The sequence below is a fragment of the Cavia porcellus genome, unplaced genomic scaffold, assembly GCF_034190915.1.
Source record: "Cavia porcellus strain 051 isolate PalLab524CR breed Dunkin Hartley unplaced genomic scaffold, mCavPor4.1 scaffold_1, whole genome shotgun sequence".
NCBI lineage: Eukaryota > Metazoa > Chordata > Mammalia > Rodentia > Caviidae > Cavia > Cavia porcellus.
In genome coordinates this window covers 119,837,940-119,845,924 of record NW_026947484.1, presented here as the reverse complement: position 1 = coordinate 119,845,924, position 7,985 = coordinate 119,837,940, and the positions used below count along the sequence as shown (strand labels likewise).

Genomic DNA, 7,985 nt, shown 5'->3' with positions numbered 1-7,985 from the left:
ACCATTTTTATGCTGTTTTGATTCTGTAAATAGTTTGTCAACAAAACTCAAGAGGATTTGTTTTTATAATTTCTAAAGTTTGAAAGTCTGAAAAATCTTAAGTCTAAAATGTTTGCCAGGTGAAATGCTTGTAAGTCCTGTTTTTTTTTTTTTTGTACGTACTAAAAACATTTGCTGTGACCCTCAAAAGCTAAGAATATTGATTTTTTAATGGGTATGCTTTTTCAAATGGAATCCACTGCTTAAGTGCAACATCCTCTCCTCTGTTGAAAGTACTTGTTTCTAAGTGTTATTGTTCTTCTTTTTAATCACTGATAGTGCTGTGCTTAAGAATCTATATATTTTCTTGAAGAAACTTAAAATCAGTCTATTACACCAGAAAGCAAGAGGTAATTGGATATTAATAATTAATATCTTGTTATAAAGTTTGTGTAAACAAAGGTGAAATTTATTCTACATAGTAAACATTCTTTATATCTCTTGAAATGAAGTGAGTAGAACTTTCCAAGTAGGGTAGAAAGGATTATTTTCTTTTAATTTTACATACTTTCTCCCAAGAAGTTAGAGACTGTGTCAGAAATTAAGCTTTCTTATTCTCTTTTTACAGGAAAAGAGAAAAACATTCCAAGAATGTGGAAGTCTTGATACTCATGTGGTCAGAAGTTCCAGTCATAGTGTGGCTCACTTAGCTACTAGACCCTCTGCCAATATCTTCTGATACAGTGATAGTAACTGGTGAGAGAAATGAATATTCTTTTATAGACTTGCAGTATATCTCTTGTCACAGGCAAGGAACCTATCTGTTCTCAACTTTTCATACTTCTTTGGTTAGCTTAGACACCTTGGACAAGGTATAGTTTATCCATCCATTTTGACACCTGTCTCCTAAGGTGACCTTTCTCCTAGTTCTGGGCTACTGGTCAATCTACATTAATAAAACCCTGATACTTTGGTACTTCAAAGACAGTTTGCTCTGGCTATGTACGGCGTTGGAAGAGTTAGAATAGAGAAAGTTGAGAGTGCATACTATGGTGGAAAATCATGGATAGCCCAGTGGGTCTGCAACGCAGCATTCGAGAGAAATTAAACTGGAAAAGTTTGAAAGCAGAGCCAATGAAATATGGAAGGTAAATTTTTAGGTGCCTCATATACTGTGGTATAAAGTTTGAACTTGACTCTAAAAGCTGGGACCCATTCGGTGACAATGAGCATGACAGTAAGATATTCGTGAGTTGTTGGTTTTGTTTGTTTTATTTTAAGAATATTCACTTTAGAGACTCTAAGAAGAAAAGCGCACAGGAATAAATAGAGGCCATCTGGCCAGCCAAAAAATCCCTTTTAACAACTTGTTTGAGAAAACTGAATGCATAATGAATGCAGAAAGTGTAGATGGTGGTAAAAGCAGTAGATTGGAAAGATATTGAGAAAATAGAATAAACAAAATGTATTGTTTGATCAGATGTGGAGATATAGAAAAACATATTCAAAGTTAATACAGATTCTGATTTGGGCAACTGAGCAGAAATTAAAGTCATTTTATCTTACATACCAATCTAATTTTTCAAAAATTATTTCAGGTAATTCAGAATTATAATTAAGGTTAAAGAAGATTAAATGCCCATCATACATATTTTGAAAAGAATTAATGAAGAAGAAAACAAACAGCTGTGAAATACTGGTATTAACACAATGTAAGATAAAAACAAAAGTGACATAAGTACAGAACCAGATTTAATGAAGACCTATCACTTGCTTTAGGTGGGTCAAAAGTCAATTTCACTCAAAAATATTTAGTAAGTTATTTAATATGGAAAACATGATCAATGAAAAGATATATGAAGCTGCCTGCAAGAAGCAACAGATCTACGGCTGCAGAAATTTACAGTCATTTTTGGTTTTGTAACCAAAGAAAGTAACATCCATGAAGCACTGCCATTCCATGACAGAGGAAAGAGAGAAACAGATTTTTAGAAGGAGCCGTGGTGAATTCAGTCTCGCCAGTATTAAACTACACTATCTGAACTTAAGTAAATTTCTTGTTTTTTTTCCAAATATTCTCCCTTTACTGTATAATCCTTTGTGCTAAGCCTTATTTGTATCACTGATACAGGAATCAAATATATTTTTGAACATCATCAATATACTGTTGGCAAAGAAATGTGCTTTTAATGAACTGTTTTCTTTTTCTTGCTCTTTTCATAGTCTTTTTGTTGCATATGATCAGATTAAGACTGTAAAGTATCATAAATTTAAAAAATGTTTTAGGTTCACAATGTTTAAATAGAGGAAGAATAATGTGAAAAACACACAGGGAATATACTTAACAAACAAACACTAGGAACCCAATAAATTCCTTAATTATTAAAATCCAGTTTCTTAATTAGAATAGAACAGGGTAGCATGGAGTCTCATTAAAGTCTGAGATGTTCCTTTACGAAATAATCTCAGAACAAGCTGGCTTGACTACCACAGTGGAAGTTGCTAAGACACAGAAGGTACCACATGTAAAAGGTTTCCAAGCCCAGCCTTGTGACATATGGAGACATAGCCAGCAGGGTGTAGCCATGCTAGGACTTAACGTGTTGGCCAAACTCATGAGTTCATATGTTTTGAAGTTCCATAGTTAGGTCAGTAATCCACAGATGGAAGGCTCAGTGAAGTCTGATATAATAATCTCCTAAGAAACTGGGAGGACTCATATTCTCTAAGAGAAGGGGAATTCACTTCAAGTCGCCAAATATGGGATCTTACAAGAGATCCACATTTAAAATGTAACATATTTACTCTGTTCAGTTTTATTCCAGTTCAGAAAATGTACTGGCATGTAGACACTGTTTGGAAAATGCTCATTAAGTCAATTTGAAACATGTCATATTGAAAGTACAGTCTCACAAATATATGAACAATGAAAGATAGTTAGAAATATTAGGACTGCTAGTTTCAACATTTGAAAGAGCAGCAGATCATCCTGCTAAGTACTTTATAAAATATATTGAGTGACAGAGGCTGTTCATGATTTAATTAAATATTTTAAATATTTGATTTTTGCATAATATGTGATGACATAACATAAAACAAAATGTATTAGATCAATTTATTTTTATGCTTAATATTTTTACAAAATTGGTTTTAATGCAAACAACAATTGGTTTTAACACAACAATAAAAAATTATAAGCAAACTTTAAATTTGGCCAATTGAAAAAATTTTTCATATAGTTTAAGTTAAAATAATTACACTATAAAGACAAAGTTACATAATATTCATATGCATTCCAAATCTAGTGTATTTTATTTCATTTTTATCATTGTAAGTATATTGGCAATGTAACTGTTTGTTACAGTACCAAATATACAAAAGCAATCTTCATGGTTTCATGAAATACTGTTTTGAATTGCTATATTTTTATCTTTGTAAAAATGAAGTTTATTTAGCATTTGTATTCGTGTTTTGTTTCTAAATAGTAAAATAAAGGAGGATATTATTACATGCTAGGATGTGTAAACACATCTTTTAAAAGGGAGAGTTGGAAGTTTGTGGCTATGTTGAATTGTTTATATTTTTCTTTTACTCTTCTATTTCATTAAAAAGAAAAGAAAAACTACATAAACTCATGAAAACAAACTCATGACACAAACTTATAGGCTAACAAGCTAGTAGTAGGACTGAATAGTCTGAATGGAAAGAGAGTCAGTCTTATGTTCCATCAAAGCAGGTCAAGAAGATCAAGACTAGAGTTACATTATCCAGGATAAATATAAATTAATGTGCGATGTGACATGGAAAAACATGAGGAAAATAAAAAATAGCATTTTTTGAGCATATCATCGAAGTATTCATTAGGAGATAAAGAAATGAAAGAAAGGCAGAGATTTGTTACATAAAAAAATAACTACTTTCTGAATTTCTGCTTGAATGCCATGCATATCTTCATCCATTTTTGGTTCTCAATACTATTTTTAATTTTAAACACAAACAGGGAAAAGTACAAAATAGGATCGAATTCTAATCCAGTCATCCTGCCAAACCAGTCTGCTAGCTTTGGCAGGACCCAGAAGCTGATAGACCACAAAGATTTAGAATTGTTGGAAATAGTAAGAGACATCTCAGAACATCCAGGTACCAGAGTTATTGCAGAAACCTAGAATCATCTGGGACAATAGGGTACAGATCTGAGAATAAATGAAGTAGTGTACAGAGAAAGACCTTGTCAGGGCAATGTGTGGACACTGGAGACTTGTGATCATGGTTCAGGAAACGAGGCAGACAAGACTGGGATTGACAGCACAAAGATTGGCTCAAAGTCAAAGCAAGAATATCTATAATAAATAGGAGGGTGCTTTGAAAGAATGCTGAGAAAAAAATGCCATGAAGTAATTTTCTGTGTCAAATAGGAACTTCAGATAAAATGTAAGTACTAGTTAGTAAATGAGTCAACCCAAAGTCATGGACTATCCAGGGCTTGACTGTGGGAATAAGAGAATTAACCTGGGTGAAGAAGGGCTGATAAGAGATGCCATTTGAAACCAGTAGTCCTTCCTTTTTCTAGGATGGGGTAGTTGCCTTTTTCAGTCCTTATGATGTATCATCACTCTATCGTCTGTCAGTATTTGGGCAACAGTGTCAGTGGCCCTTTCCTCCAGAAGTCAACTTGCTCAACTGTAGTTTATGTGATCGTATCATGGTCTCTGTATTATTTCTACTAGTAGACACACACATAGACAGCCAATGTAGTAAACTGGAAAGAGATCTACATTTCCATATTCAGATGTTCAGCAAATATTTTTGGATTTGTCAGAGTGCCAGCGTAACTTCCTGTTAAATATTACTGCATGACAAACACTTGTTTGATATTTGTCACTTGCTGTCTTAATTTCTACACCTTGGGAAGATGTCTTAACATATGAGAAAAGATCTCTACCAATTTCCCAAAAACTTCCCATCATAATAATAAGAAAATGTATAATAGTTTATATTTTTCAAAAATAAGCATATAGGGCTGGGGATTTAGCTCAGTGGCTCAAGTGCTTGCCTGGTAAGCACAAGGTCATGAGTTTGATCCCTGATACTAAAAAAACAAACAAACCAAAATCTTCCTATAAACGTTATGCAGTTTAATTGGAGCAGCAAAATTACATGTATGTTTAAGTGAGCATCTTACAAATATATTCTATTATTATCTATGCAAGCATTTTTGTGTTGAGTGTATGGAAATTTATTCCGTATTATGTTCATGAAGTCACAGAGGTACTTGCTGCACTCAAGCTTTAGTCAGTCAGCTGGTCTTTTTTTTTTTTTTTTTAAGAAGTCTAACTTAAAGGATGCCAAAGTAAGATCCTTTGCAAGACTGGGAAAAGTTGAATCATACTCCAGGGGTTTTAGATCTCACATGTGAATAGCACTTTGAGCAGCCTCTGCTGATCAACAGGGATTTTTACAGTGTCAAAAAGACTCCAAATCAACCAAATGAAAAAATGCATAATTATGAGTTGCATAATAGATCTGTTTGACGTCAAACAGACTAAGGTTCAAAATCATGATGTAAAATTTATCTCCAGCAAGTGACTCAAATATTTAAAGTTCACTGTGAACATTATGTGTCAAATACAATAACCTGTGATACTTATTGAAAACAGCACTCAATAAATTTGTGCTTAAAATAAGGAGCTTTATTCAAATAACCAGGCTTTGTTCAAATTACTAAAATTTCTGAGCTAAAACTTTGTTTCTCCACTGTAAAGATGGAAAGCTTTTTTGTGATAAACATATTACTTCTATAATTATCAAGTAATTTTTAGTGCAGGAGTTATTTAAAAATAGCCAATATTTTTGTGTCTACTTAAATAAGTGGAAATAAATATCTTATTTCAGATTTGTAAAGCTTAATGTTAAGCGGTCTGAGCAGGTTTCCCAATGTCATGGTTTATGTCTGTGTCCCCCAGGCCTCATGAGTTTGAATTGTGCATTTGTTACTCATTCATTGTCTAGTGCTTGGATTGATGGTGTCAGTGCTCCACCCACAAAGGGGTGGAGCCAGGATGTGATGTAATGGCAGGAAGAAGGTGTGTCTTGCTCTTTGCCAGTTCCTGTTTGCTTTTTGCAGCCGCCATGAACTGTGACCCAGCCATGCCCACCTGCCTTGGAGCCGAGTGTGGACTAAAACCTCCAAAAACTGTAAGAAATAAACCTTTCGTTTCCCAACTTGGGCTTCAGGTATTTTGTCTTAGCGAGACATAAAGTAACTAAGACACCCAACAAGCCAGTGCTGTGGCTGCTGGAGGGTCAAACGGGAAGACCAACATCACACTGCCACTGTAGGACCTTGATGCCTTGAATCTGGAGAAATATGTGCAATGCTTCTTCTGGATTCTAAAAGTATAATTTTGTCATAGGCCAGAAAATTTCAGAATGATGCAACTAGTTATTAAGTTACCTGAAAAAAGTAGCAAAAGGTGACATTGGTTGGAGAAAATGATGGCTCAATTAGGAAGACTTTCTTGGGAAAGTAGCTGAACTCAATGATGTATCTACTAAGCTACTAAGGTAACTGCTGTCCAGGGGAAACATCTAACTGAGCCACAACCTGAGGCTGATTCCTCTGTCTTTTGGGTTGTATGTGTGGACTGTATCAAGATTAACAAAAGCAATAACACTGTGGAAGAATCTTGGATCGTGAATTCACGCAGGTTTATCCAGCTTCATAAAGACATAAAGACATTCTAGATGAAACAGCAAGAGTGTTGGCTTAGAGTTTCACCTCTGAAAAAGCAGGTGAAGACCCACTTCTTTAACATCTGGTCAGGCTAGAGTTTGGATGGGAAGGGTGGAGGAATTCTGTAATGATATGGATGGAAAAACTGACTTCACCCTGCTTTGTGTGCACAGCTTTGGTCAGAAGTGGAGTGATCAACACAGATGAATTGTTCTATCTTTTACCTACAGATGACTAGAGCAAATTAATTATGGGTGGTGACAGATGCATCCACTGAAGATGACCTGGCCAGTTATAGTCTTAACATAGTTGATGAGGTAGGGCAGCACCACAGGCCATAGCCTTGGGTTAGATTTATACTATGGACTGCAAATACATTGTGATCATAGAGGAAGAATGGAAACAGATTGTGGCATAGATACAGAAATATTTATTTTTGTTCCTCGTATTTTTGCTGTTCTAACAATATGTCTCATTTTTAACATAAACTTCCAATATCTTCCAAAAAGACAAAAACCTAATATTGCAGTGATGGTAGTTCAAACCAATTTTAATTGATTTATGATGCTGATCAATTCTCAAAGTTATTAGAATTTGCTAAGATGATCTGAGTAGTAAACATGGTATACCAGCAAAGATATTTTAAAAATAAAGATTAGTGAAGGATGTTGTCATCTACCAAATTTAAAAATATATCTTAACATTATAACTATCCCAACCATGTAGAAATGGTAGAAAAATCCATGTTAAAGAATGCAAAATCTAGTTTCATATTTAATAAAACAGCATTACCTCTGTACTGGGCATGTTGTCAAACATATCACAACATTAATATTTTTACATCTCACCACCATTCTGTGGGTGGACAGGAGTGTTAGCTACGTTTACAAATAAAGTTACAAGTGGAAATAACTTTTGTGAAACCATAAAACGCTATAAGATGAAGTTGTGTCTAGACAGGCTGGTTTCCAGAGTCAATACACTTACACACTTCATTAAACCACTTTTACTGTAGAGAATACAGAATTCCACAGTTTTCAGGGATACTTCTTGACTCTTCTGAAGCCCATGAGTTTCAAATTATATTTGTAGCAATACTAAAATGTTACTTGCTTTTTAACTTTTATTCTTCTAGGACTGCACAGTGGGGTTTTCCAGAGGTTTTGTGTCAGGTACCATTACAACAGGTTTAAGGCAATTGCAATTAAGAGAATCCACATGCCCTCTACTATGCAAGAGATTTAATATTTTTGCAAAAATGCAAGACACGGTC

General features: G+C 34.4%; 1 pseudogene; it reads left to right on the top strand.

The window, feature by feature from the left end:
• The first annotated feature begins 1,041 nt into the window (after positions 1 to 1,041).
• LOC134476419 (RING finger protein 141-like) lies at positions 1,042 to 7,053 on the top strand (annotated as a pseudogene).
• The last annotated feature ends 932 nt before the right edge of the window (positions 7,054 to 7,985 follow it).